Here is a 13656-nt window from a genome sequence, read left to right on the forward strand (position 1 = left end):
CTCTTTGGTTTTCCTCACAGATTTGTTTGTTGTGAGAAAAAAAATAATCTTTATTAATAAGTGTTTCTTTTCACAGACATAATAAAGTAAAACAGAGAAAAAGACAATTATTCTGCACCTTATCTCCAGAGTATTGTACTGTGTCAGCCATTAGCTAAGACAGGAAGTTTTCAATCAGAATGACACCATTTATTACTGTGAAAAGGACAAAGTCTATCCTCTTCTTCCATAACAGGTTACATTTTTATCCTCAACCAGGGGCGTAACAATAGACCCTGCAAGGGATGCAGCTGCAGGGGGGCCCAGAAGCCACAGGGGGCCCCATCCTGAGAGACTGACAACTAAGGAGAAGGAGAGAAAAAACTTTCTGCACAATTGTTCTAATGGCTGCATCTGCTCTGCCACTGATAAGAAATCATACAAAGTTTTGCAGACAAAGATTTGTAGACAGTCCCTCTTCAGTGTGCAGCAGGCTCTTGTGTACAATGCCCAGCACCCAACCTCTCTACCCCTGCCCAAGTGCTGTGTACTGTAGTGATGCTGGAGGAGTCTGCAGAGCCCCGCCCCCAGCCTCTCTACCCCTCCCCAAGTGCCCTGTACTGTAGTGATGCTGGAGGAGTCTGCAGAGCCCCGCCCCCAGCCTCTCTACCCCTCCCCAAGTGCTGTGTACTGTAGTGATGCTGGAGGAGTCTGCAGAGCCCCGCCCCCCAGCCTCTCCTCCCCTCCACAAGTGCTGTGTACTGTAGTGATGCTGGAGGAGTCTGCAGAGCCCCGCCCCCAGCCTCTCCATTCCTCCCCAAGTGCTGTGTACTGTAGTGATGCTGGAGGAGTCTGCAGAGCCCTGCCCCCCAGCCTCTCCTCCCCTCCCCAAGTGCTGTGTACTGTAGTGATGCTGGAGGAGTCTGCAGAGCCCCGCCCCCAGCCTCTCTACCACTCCCCAAGTGCTGTGTACTGTAGTGATGCTGGAGGAGTCTGCAGAGCCCCGCCCCCAGCCTCTCTACCCCTCCCCAAGTGCTGTGTACTGTAGTGATGCTGGAGAAGTCTGCAGAGCCCTGCCCCCAGCCTCTTTACCCCTCCCCAAGTGCTGTGTACTGTACTGATGCTAGAGAAGTCTGCAGAGCCCCGCCCCCAGCCTCTCTACCCCTCCCCAAGTGCTCTGTACTGTAGTAATGCTGGAGGAGTCTGCAGAGCCCCGCCCCCAGCCTCTCCTCCCCTCCCCAAGTGCTGTGTACTGTAGTGATGCTGGAGGAGTCTGCAGGGCCCCACCCCCCAGCCTCTCCACCCCTCCCCAAGTGCTGTGTACTGTAGTGATGCTGGAGGAGTCTGCAGAGCCCCGCCCCCCAGCCTCTCCTCCCCTCCCCAAGTGCTGTGTACTGTAGTGATGTTGGAGGAGTCTGCAGAGCCCCGCCCCCAGCCTCTCTACCCCTCCCCAAGTGCTGTGTACTGTAGTGATGCTGGATAACGCTGCAGAGCCCCGCCCCCAGCCTCTCTACCCCTCCCCAAGTGCTGTGTACTGTACTGATGCTAGAGAAGTCTGCAGAGCCCCGCCCCCAGCCTCTCTACCCCTCACCAAGTGCTCTGTACTGTAGTGATGCTGGAGGAGTCTGCAGAGCCCCGCCCCCAGCCTCTCTACCCCTCCCCAAGTGCTGTGTACTGTAGTGATGCTGGAGGAGTCTGCAGAGCCCCGCCCCCAGCCTCTCTACCCCTCCCCTTGTGCTGTGTACTGTAGTGATGCTGGAGGAGTCTGCAGAGCCCCGCCCCCAGCCTCTCCTCCCCTCCCCAAGTGCTGTGTACTGTAGTGATGCTGGAGGAGTCTGCAGAGCCCCGCCCCCCAGCCTCCCCACCCCTCCCCAAGTGCTGTGTACTGTAGTGATGCTAGAGGAGTCTGCAGAGCCCCGCCCCCAGCCTCTCCATTCCTCCCCAAGTGCTGTGTACTGTAGTGATGCAGGAGGAGTCTGAAGAGCCCAGCCCCCAGCCTCTCTACCCCTCCCCAAGTGCTGTGTACTGTAGTGATGCTGGAGCAGTCTGCAGAGCCCCGCCCCGAGCCTCTCCACCCCTCCCCAAGTGCTGTGTACTGTAGTGATGCTGGAAGAGTCTGCAAAGCCCCGCCCCCAGCCTCTCTACCCCTCCCCTTGTGCTGTGTACTGTAGTGATGCTGGAGGAGTCTGCAGAGCCAGTTCTGCTCCATCAGAGATAGACAGAGCGAGTGTAATAAGCTGAGGCTGGGAGCAGTTTGACGGGAGGGGGCCCCATCCAAAGTTTCGCAGGGGGGCCCAGTGATTTCTAGTTACGCCCCTGTCCTCAACTGCTATTCCTTGATGGCAAAGAGTAGGTCCCTATTACTAGGTAATCTTGTCATGAGGTCTAAAGTGTTCGCTGTATAGTTAAAAAAAATGCTGCAACAAAAAAAGTTACAAATACAGTGCTGCCCATAAGTATTCATACCCCTGACAAATTTTGAGTCAAAAGTTACTTTTATCCACCAGCAAGTCATATTTTGATGGGAAATGACATCGGTGTCTCCCAAAAGATAAGACGATATACAAGAGGCATTAGTTTGGAAAACAAATGTGCAGCTTTTATTTACAATCGAGCAAAAAGTGTCCAGTCCAAAATGATTCATACCCTTCACAAACTGTCACAGTCTGTGGGAAAATCCAACGTTCTATACCATTCCAAATAGTACAAGCTGTTCTAAAGCATCCTAATTACCCTGATTAATTGGGAACAGCTGTTTTAATAAACTCAACAGGTGGAAAAACAGCAGCTCTCTGCAGTTGGTTTGTGGATGTAACGATCGGTGTCAGCACACAGAGAGAATCTGATTATTGGTGATCTGCAGTATCACCAAGAATACAGATATATACCTGATTATTGATGATCTGCAGAATCACCAATAATACAAGTATAGCTAACCTCTGGACACCTGAAAATGAGTAGAATCACCTGAGGAGCAGATGACTCTAACCACGGAGAGTCATACTCTACTGCAGTCAAAGGACTCCTAGAGGATGAGTCCCTGACTGGTTTGCAGAGAGATCCCTCAGAGACAGGGGGTCCCTGCAGATGGACTGAACACCCAGGGGGCGGGTGACAGCCAGAAGGGTCAGCCAGATCAGGTCGGCAACACACGAGCAGATAAGGTACAGAGACAGAAGGCTGATTCGGTAACCAGGGACAGGCAGTGTTGGCAACAAGTAATCAGATATGCGCAGGTACCGAATCAGAGAGCAGAAGGATAGTCAGGAATGCAATAGGTCATAACAGATATCAAACAAGGCCTAGTCTTGGGTGTGAGGTCCGTGGTCTCAACACCCTGGAACTAGTCTGAAGTATAACACAATAGTAATACAGTATCCCTAGTCTTGGGTGTGAGGTCTGTGGTCTCAACACCCTGGAACTAGTCTGAAGTATAACACAATAGTAACACAGTATCCCTAGTCTTGGGTGTGAGGTCCGTGGTCTCAACATCTTGGAACTAGTCTGAAGTATAACACAATAGCAAGACAGTAATCTGGCTAAGTGTGGATTCCCAGGTCCTCCTGGTTCAACCACACTGAAAGATCTGACTAAGGTCTGAGTGCTAACACATAAGCATTCGCAACGCCAGACACCGAGCAACTGACAGGCAAGGAGTATATATAGCAAAGCGCTCCTCAGCACCGCCCAGTTCCCTTCAGCCAATCCCTTGGCATGCTGGGATCAGCTGATTGTCTCAAACAGCTGACCCCTCTCCTATTGGCATAAAGAGCCTGCCTTGCAGCGCGCGCACGCGTAGCTCTCCATCTGTGTGCACTACTAGGTTCAGACAAACCAGACGCATGCTGCTGTGGAGAAACCGCCGGTCTGAACGCGGAAACAGCCGCCTCTCTGTCAGACCGTGGTGTCTCCGCAATCCATTACAGTGGACAGTGATGGCTAAGGCAAAGTTGCTTAGGGAGGACCTGCGGCTGAGCATTGTGGCTGCTCACAAGTCATGAAAGGGCTTCCAGGCCATTTCTAAAAGCAATACATGAAGATTCTTTAACGACTACATCAGGCAGTATGCAGAGATGATCCGACGATTAAATTCTCCCTCAATATATCTAGAGATACCATCAATTTTCTTGATGTGTCCCTTAAAGGGGAACTGTAGCGAGAGGTATATAGAGGCTGACATATTGGTTTCCTTTTAGGCAATACCAGTTGCCTGGCTATCCTGCTGATCCTCTGCCTCTAATACATTTTGCCCTACACCCTGAACAAGCATGCAGCATATCAGGCTTTTCTGACATTTTTGCCAGATCTGACAAGATTAGCTGCATGCTTGTTTCTGGTGTGATTCAGATACTACTGCAGCCAAATAGACCAGCAGGGCTGCCAGGCAACTGGTATTGATTAAAAGAAAATCAATATGGTAGCCTCTTTATACCTCTCACTACAGTTCTCCTTTAAAATTTCAAACGGTCGTTTCGTCACGAAGCTGTTTCGCAAACCGACGGACCGGAAGAATTTACTGCGCCCGGATAGCCATCACCATAAACATGTCGTAAAAGCCATACTGAGGGGGCAATTCCTCAGGGCTAGGCGAATATGTACCAAGGATGAGGATTATGTGAGGGCAGGCCGGGTGTTGACTTCAAAGCTTGTGCAAAAGGGGAACAGCCAGCAGAAGGTTGAGGTCATCAACAAAGAAGTTGGAGACATTGATAGGCCTAGTTTATTGCACAAAGAAAAAAGTGCTAGTAGCCCAAAAGGTATTTGTCACCAGTCTAGGCAAAAATACAGAGTTGGTTAAGTCCACTATACGCAGGTTTTGGCCTTTGCTGAGCAATGACACTGAATTGGGACCATTGTTCCATGATGAGCCTATAATTTCCATCAGGAGGGGGAAAACAGTTTATGATAAGGTGAGACATACTGACACAGCCCTTAGGGATAGGAATGTCAGCACAGGGAAGGCAGGGACATACCCATGCCTGAACTGTAATGTACGCAATGGGATCATCAAGGGAGACAAGATTGGGCACCCTCACACAGGCCCGAACATTATAATTAGGGGGAGACACTATTGCTCCACTACATGGGTCGTATATGGGCTTAAGTGCCCGTGTGGACTCGTATGTGGGGGAAACCAAAAGAGCGGTCAGATCTCGCATACAGGAGCACAAGAGGGCCACTAAATATGCGCAAGGTGAAAGAAACAATGACACCTGCGGCCAGACATTTTTGTGCAGCGGGACACAACGCTGCACAATTAAGATGGTGCGAATTGGAAGCTGTGAAGAGTTCTAACAGGAGTGGTGATTTGAAGAAGGTGTTGAAACAAAAGGTGGCTGTAACAAATGTGGAATTATCTCCGTGGTCAGCGCACAACATGTGCGCCGACACTGCGGAAACCCTCCACAAGCGTTTAGATAAGGGAACCCAGCTTTGGTGTAAATGCACCTGTAGAGAGGAATTCCAACCGGCAGATGGAGCTGTGGAGTGCAGAGGAATAAACCCTCTGCACAGCCACAGATGCTAGATGGAGATTGTACGAAGTGAAGCAATACAGGGCAAGATAGCCTCTCGAGAGAGAGTGGGCACAGCAGAGCTGGGACAAGGTCCTCCAGCACCCAAGGCTGAGACACCAAAGTGCGCCCCCCCATCCCTGCCACCCCAGCCGTCACACACTCATTGCTATTAGACTAAGAAGCGCCACAGGGCCCACAACCTCCCCAACACTTTAATATCTAGTTATCTGGCTTGCAGTCACTGCCATGTATCCCTTTTTCTTATTTCTTTCTGCTTCAAACACAATTAGGAATGACAGCTGAATGAATTGTGCGCCCCCTCCTACACTGCGCCCTGAGGCTGGAGCCTCTTCAGCCTATGCCTCGGCCCGGCCCTGGGGCACAGAGACAGAATGTATGTATGTCCACCAATATAGTCGCCACCCGGCGACGGTTGTCATACAACAGCGAAGTCAGTATTAGTGTGACAGCGCTCCTCCTCAGATCTAGAAATTAAACACAAATAAAAACCCTAGCTAGGGACGGAGCGAACTTCGCCCCCATGGCACATCCAGTCAATTGCAGATAGTATTCTTGGTCATACCAGAAATAGTTGTGCGATAGGGCAAAGTTTAATAATTCCAGAATGAGCCTAATTTGCTCCACCCTCAAATCAGTTTCTGCTGTGAGGGCCTGTTTTACTGCTTCCATCCCATCCTGATGCGGAATGACCGTACACAGAGACGTCACGTCTCCTGTGACCAATATGTCATCTCGTTGAATTGGGATATGCTGCATCTTTTGTAATAGATCTTTGGTATCTTTTAAAAGATATGGTAATTTCCCCTCTACCCCTTGAAGAAACCAGTCCACATACTCCCCCCACTCTTTGTGTAAGTGATCCCACTCCACTTACAATAGGTCTCCCCGGTGGGTTACTTTGATCCTTATGGATCTTAGGATTGTAATAGATTTAGTAAGGGACATCTCCCAAGCGGAGGGTAGATGGATATTTAACATGGGATCACTCTCCCGGGGGGGGACTTAATGTAGAGTTTGATTTAAACTGTTTCATCACAAATGATGTATGATCACTGAGAATCCTGTGACTCCTTTAAAGAATACTAATGGGTGTCACTCACGTAGAACACTTAGTATACAATAAGGGGGGTGGGTATTGAGGTCAAATGGGGTACAGGGTAACTTGGATGGAGATACACAGAATTCTCCCTCTGTAGGCGGGGGGTCATTAGGAACCCCAGCATGTAAACAGAGGTTGGTGATAATCAATGTATTTGTGGAAATTTGAAAAGTGGCCAAAATTCTGGGAGCTACCTTGATGTAGAGGTTTTTGGCATGGTATTACAGCCCAAGAGGATCCAATTATTCCCTATAATAGGGAGTACGGTATCTGTCCAGATGGAAACATAGATTAGTTATCCCACGAAGCTGAAATTTCTACTAATTATATAGTAACCCCAATACTAGCACTAGGGGCGGAGACCTTTTAGGGCTAAAGCACTCTAGTACTAAAGGTCGTATCTAACTATACCCTATAATAGGGATTATGGTATTTGTCCAGGTGGAATTATGGATAAGTCATCCCACGGAGCTAAAATAAATTCCCACTGATTGTATAAAAATTAAAATCCCACTGATTGTATATTAATTTTAATAATAGCACTAAAGGCTGTGGCCTTTTTTAAATAAACCGAGGTATGTGTAGTGCATTAATGAAAACTAGAGGGTAGTTAGTGGTTTGGCCACAAGATGGCACTAAACAGATCAAAGAACAAATGCTGAGTCATCAGGGAGCGCTACGGTGGCTGCGCTCCAGACAACAACTGATGACGCAGGCGTATAGTAAATGCGCACCACAATAAGGAAAAGCGTAAGCTATGATGCCCGTACGGGGAGGAGCCCAGAGTATAAGAGACGTCGGCGCCCTTGTGACGTCAGCCCCTGATGAGTCCATTGGACAAAACGCGTAGGGCGTGACCAGGAGCGCTGAGGTCACGGGGCAGCGGGAGAGACACGCACGCTAAGGGAAAGAGCAGCTAAGTGGAGCGGAGGATCGGGACGCCGGCACCGCTAACAGGGGAAACATACTGTTGGGCTGTGATGCCTGAGATGCCCTTTATCTTCCTACTTACATGAGTGCGCTGAAACTGCGCAGGCTATTTTGACCAGCAAAACTGTATTACGCTATGTATTTTTTTTATATACTTTTTACATGTGGAACTGTGTATTAAAAGTGGATTTATCCGGTTGTGAACAAAGGCAGTGTGGAGACTGTGATTGGAATTTTGCCGCTCTAAGGCTAAGCGCTAGACCCACCTGGATTGTGAGGTGGTGTCCATCTGGTGAGCTGCTGGTGTGGAGGGGTTAATGTTCATCACGAGTGAAGCACAGTTATATCACATATGCACGGTTGGGTGGCATGTGAACTTTGAAATCTGAGATTACAGTAATGCACTATGTGCGGTTTTTATTTGTGTTTAATTTCTAGATCTGAGGAGGAGCGCTGTCACACTAATACTGACTGATACATGAGGCTCTGTGATAGCGAATACTCGACTGAAAGACTTTCTATTATCTCATTTATTTATTTTAATTCATTTTATATGTGACATTTTGGTGTATCCATTTTATGCTAATTCTGGCAGGCGCAGTTTGCATTTAAAGAGTCATACAACAGCGAAGACCAAAGTGAGAAAGCAATCGCAAAAATGGCGATTGCTAATAGAGACATAAGACTGAGTAAAGACAGATCATAGAATGAATAAAGACAGAACCAATTAACAAACTGCAATCCAACACGAAGGAACTAACAGGGCTAGCTAAACGCGGTCACCACACGTTAAGCGCAATAGCGACAAAGCACGTTCAATGCACGGTCGCCGCACGTTAAGCGCAACAGCGACAAAGCGTACCAACCCTAGCTAACTATTGAACACAGAAAATGATGACAGATGAATAACGCGAACGCTTGCTAATCGGTTGCCTCACCCCAGACAACAGCAAGCGTTCGTGCTAGACAAGACAAACAGGAGTAACCAGTAGCAACCGCAGCTTAGGTTATACTCCAAGAGTCAGACAAGGGAGATCCACCGCCTCTACCGCAAGGGCGAATGCGATCCAAACAAACAGAGCGATTCACTATCAGCTGCCGTTGGAGAAAGTGCAATCGCAACAGATAAGACAAGACAGAACCGGGCCATACAGATAATAAACAATCTGACTGCACTAGAAGGAATGCTAGTGCACTCCCAAGGATAACTACTCTAAAACAATATTAGCAAACAATCAGCAGAGGGGCTGAAACTAAAGGTAAGTCCATCAGAACCAAACCTTTATGACCAGCAAGGAATTCTGGGAGGAAATGGCATTTATACTGCAAGCCTTCAAAAGAGGCAGAGCTATCAATAACCAGATGAGTGAATGCAAATCCCTCCCCAGAACAGCAAGTCTGAAACTTGCAGAGTGAAAACAGGTCTCCTTTCCAGGGACCTGCAGCATGCAGACCTGAAAAATGGTCAAAAAGCTGCCTGCCTGTGCAGACAGCAGAGCAGATCATTACAGTGGCAAGATGGATCCATGACATGGATATGGTTGCCCCAAGAGGCATGAATGAGATATTGCCTTTTAATTTTTATTAAATGCTTTCTATAGGGTTATGTGTATAGTAACTTTTAGCTTGATATGTTTGTATAACAGTTGGTATGTATATCAGTCTCTTAATTATGTGTTTTATTCACAGGTGGTTCTGTGGCAGTCCTCGATCGGAAGTGCCAGAAGTATGGTCAGTCATTGATAGGGATGCTCAAATTCGGATTCGGGAGACAACCGGATAGTTGCTATCCGGATATCTCCCAGTAAACCTGTGCGGGGGGGGGGGGGGGGGGAGTCAAGCTTACCTGTCTGACGTCTTCTTCGTCCGTCCCTCAGCGCCTCCCACCATGTGCTCCACGCACATCATGTGACTTCAAACACTTCCTCCAACCCAGAAGGAGGAAGTGTAAGTAGTCACGTGACCGCTGCATGGACCACATCGTGGGAGGCGCCAGGGACGGACCGAAGAAGAGGTCACACAGGTAAGCTTGACCCCCCCGCCCAGGTTTACTGGCAGATAACTGGATAGCAACTATCTGGGTATCTCCCGAATCCGAATTTGAGCATCCCTGGTCATTGATATGGTTTATTGGTAGCCGAGGAGGAGTGCAATATGACCGCTGTTTTTGTACTATGGACTGAAGGGTTAATTGTGTGATGGACGGAGCAGTTTATGGGTGTAGTTGAACTCTTGATTGTGTATTTATACCTGATGTTGTATGTTTCATTGCTGTTTTACACCTGATGAAGGAAGTTAGTCCTCCGTAACATGTAGTGTCTTGTTCGCTAATACACAGCAAGTTATTTGCAGCCATTAGTGTGCCGTCTCTTTATTTACTTATTTATTTTTGATAGTATGCAGAGAAACTTGGCTTTAGGCACCAGTGAACATTTCAGCATTAATATGACCCAAAACACACAGGAAAAGTGGTGAAGAAATGATTAGCAGACAACAACATTAACGTTTTGGAGTAGCCCAGTCAGAGTCCTGACTTTAATCCAATTGAGAATCTGTGGAGGGAGCTAAAGATCAGGGTGCTGACCTCTTGTGCATCGTCTTATCTTTTGGGAGACACCTATGTCATTGCCCATCAAAAAAGTACTTGCTGCTTGAATAAAAGTAACTTGAACTCAAAATTTGGCAGGGGGTATGAATCATTATGGGCAGTACTGTGTATTTGTGCAACAAGGTGCGGTTGACAGAAGTTGTAATCTATGGGGGGGGGGGGGGGGGACTAAAAAAAACAAACAAAAAAAACAATTTTACTCTGCTTTTTATTTTCTTTGGACTAAACTAACCTCATTGTGCTTTAAAATACTGCATACAACTATTATCTAAATACTGGTTGTCACGATCCACATCTGCTGGTGACACTGTTATGGACTTCTTGCATGAACTTCCCCTATTCACCAGCAGAAGTCCCCACTTTCTCTTGATAAACTCTGGTAAATGATCACGTGGTTCCTCCTGTTCACCAGCAGAGGGCAAACCTCAGGAACTGCATTACCTGCAGATTGCTAATGAGAGACAATCTGCATCACCTGACTCCTCTGCACAGGATATAAGCCCCAGCATCTGAAAATCAAACACTGCTAGTTTGTTGTTGCTGGTAGCCTGTGTGCGAGTCCTCCGAGTTCCTGTGTTCCTTGTTCTTGTATCCTGATCTTGTCTGCCCATGTATGACCTCTTGCTTTATCTCTTGACAATCCTTTGCCTTGCGATTATTGTATTATCCGTTTCTCTTGTATTGAACCCTACCTGTCCGACGTTCAGTTTTGCCAGCCGCTTGTTGTGTATATTGCCTGGTTATACACTAGTTCTATACTATAAGTATATATTTATATCCAGGTTTTTCTCTTGAACATATTTGCTATTCAGGTTCAGGGGTTGTTTGCACACAATATTTTGTCTATACACTGGTTGCTCTGCATAACCCAGCATATGCAAAGGACACTTATACAGGGGCGTTGCTAGGATCCTAAGAGATCCGGGGCCCCTTTGGGCACTCCAGCCAGAAAATGGGTGTGGCCGCATGTGGGCAGTAACGGACAGCTGGACGGGACCAGGGAGCGAGGCCGGCAAGGCGGGCGGTTGTGCACAGGCGCACTGGCGGTGGAGGCAGAAGAAAGACCTAGAGCCCGTTTTTAAACGGGTTTGGGTCTACTAGTATCACATAAATAGGCAACTAGGCAGAGTTACCTGACTTCTGTGCTGGCTGCTCTGGCTTTCTGCTGGGTGGGCTGGCCTGCTGCCAGGTTATCTGGCAGTCCCCCCATAGAATTCCGTGACCATCTAGTGAACCCCTCCCATGCTTCTACAGGCCTCCCATTGAGGCACCACAGCTCCCAGCATGCCCCCATACAGTAGCAGTAGGGGTTGCGACCACATTGGGGCCCTTGGGCCAGAGGAGCCCCATAGGGCCCTCCCTCATTTGCAGTATAAGCTCTCTATTGGTTCTGTGCTTATAATAATCCCTTCTATAGTTGCTTTGAATAATTGTAATAATTGAGAAACTGTTCAAATGCCCTTCTTGCCTTTCTGACACTGTGGCTATCCTTGGCAGGTTTTGGTATGGCATATCAATTGTTATGTATAGAGTGTTGGGGGGCCGTATGTAAAACTTGCACTGGGGCCCACAGCTCCTTAGCTACGCCACTGCCCCATAGAAGAACCACAACTCCCTAAATACCCCATGAAGGCATGACAGCATCTGACAACCCCCATAGAAGAACCACAGCCCACAGCATACCCATCCATTAATGCATCACAGCACCCAGCATGCCCACATAGAGGCGCCACAGCATGCAGCATACTCTGATGCACCACAGCTCCCAGCATGCCCGCCATTAAGGCACCACAGATGACTGTACCTGGGGGCATTGGGGGAACCCCAGTATAGATCCGGGGCACGTGCCACTGATCTTTTGGGCTAGCGACGCCCCTGCACTTGTATATACTGGGATTATTTAGTGTCTTTGAATCCCCCTGCATTTAATTTTTGTACAGTTCACCTGTGTTTTCACTCCAGCTGCTAATATGACATTGTTATTCCCCTGTAAATATATTGCATGTTCACAAATACACCTTGATCACCGTGGTCTTTTTCTCAGTATTTCCAAATCAGTGACAATCTGCAATTCATGCAATTCTTATGGTCTGCACATGTTGCATCGCATAAGAAACATTGGTGTTATTTTGGGAACAATATTTCACCTAATTTACAATGCATTAAAAAAATATATAAATATTGCAACCACTGTGGAGAGTACAGGAAGGAGTCTCTTCACAAATAGTAAGGGGGGTTGTGCTCAATCAGGAAGTCAGGGAGGGGCCTGTCTGACCACTCACACCTATCACACCTCTCTCCTCAGGAACACATGAATATGCAAGACACTCACAATGCATCTGCTCAGCAGGTGGCTCTCATACCATTTGGCCACACCTGTTCTCTGAGGGTATTATTCCCAGCTGAATTTACATAACAATATACCTGAGAACAGACAACAAAACTCTGCTGTTTACTATCAGTATCAGTCAATACAGTGTGAAACCATCCCCATTAGATACCCCGCCCCTGGAAACATGTGCCAGCAGATATCCTGGCTATTTTATATGCCAAATCTAGGATTTTTATATTAAAACCATTGTGTGGAAATTATCTTAATCTCTAAGCCATGTAAATGCAATGGCATACAAAACAGAGATGGTCTTTCCAAAATATTAACATATGTTTAACTTTAACATTAATCACTTGCATACCAAAAGTCTTTGGCCCCTTAAAGGACACCAGAGGCGAAAATAAATTGATGAAACAAACAATTGTATCTATCCTTCTCCAAAAAATTACTTTTTTTTAGATATTTCCCAGTTTTATTTTATATTTAAAATCTACTTTTTAAGTTTTTACTGTTTTGTTTTTGCTCAATGACATTCATTGAAGTATGTCATAGCTAAGATCTATGAACTATTGACCCTTTTGATCTCTTTCCTGCTCTCAGAAGCCCTTTCCTGCTAGGAAAGTGTTTTTATAGTTGTAATTCCTTATCAGTGAGTGTCACACTGTATTCTGACCCAGTCCTGACTCAGACAGGAACTGCCACTTACACACCTGATGTTTAACTCTTTCAGGCAGAGAAATAAACAGCATAGTTGTGTGCCAGGCACTGTACATACACATGTCTATCTCATGTCACACGTTACCTCAGGTATCCTTTAATGACCAGAGACTGCTGGTGCCACAAAATGGTGCCTCCTGATGAATCGCCGCACATACCGGCCGCTCTGGCTGGTTACGCTATTCTCCCATCACTGCAGGGCCCTATCTCTATGACAGCAGAGCACTGTGAGCCAGTCAGGAGCCACTTTCATTGGCTACTGACCCTGTCCATCAATGTGAGCCAATGTGATCACGCAGTCAGGAGCCAACGAAAGCGGCCCCTGACCTGCTCACCGAGCTCTGCTGTCATACGGATGGTGTGGAGATATATTCAGGTGCTGATATTAGGGAGTAACGAAACCTATTCTATCATTTTTATGTCTGCTGTATATCTTTCAGAGGTGGAGGTCAGC

The sequence above is a fragment of the Hyperolius riggenbachi genome, chromosome 1 (genome assembly GCF_040937935.1).
Source record: "Hyperolius riggenbachi isolate aHypRig1 chromosome 1, aHypRig1.pri, whole genome shotgun sequence".
NCBI classification, from domain to species: Eukaryota; Metazoa; Chordata; class Amphibia; order Anura; family Hyperoliidae; genus Hyperolius; species Hyperolius riggenbachi.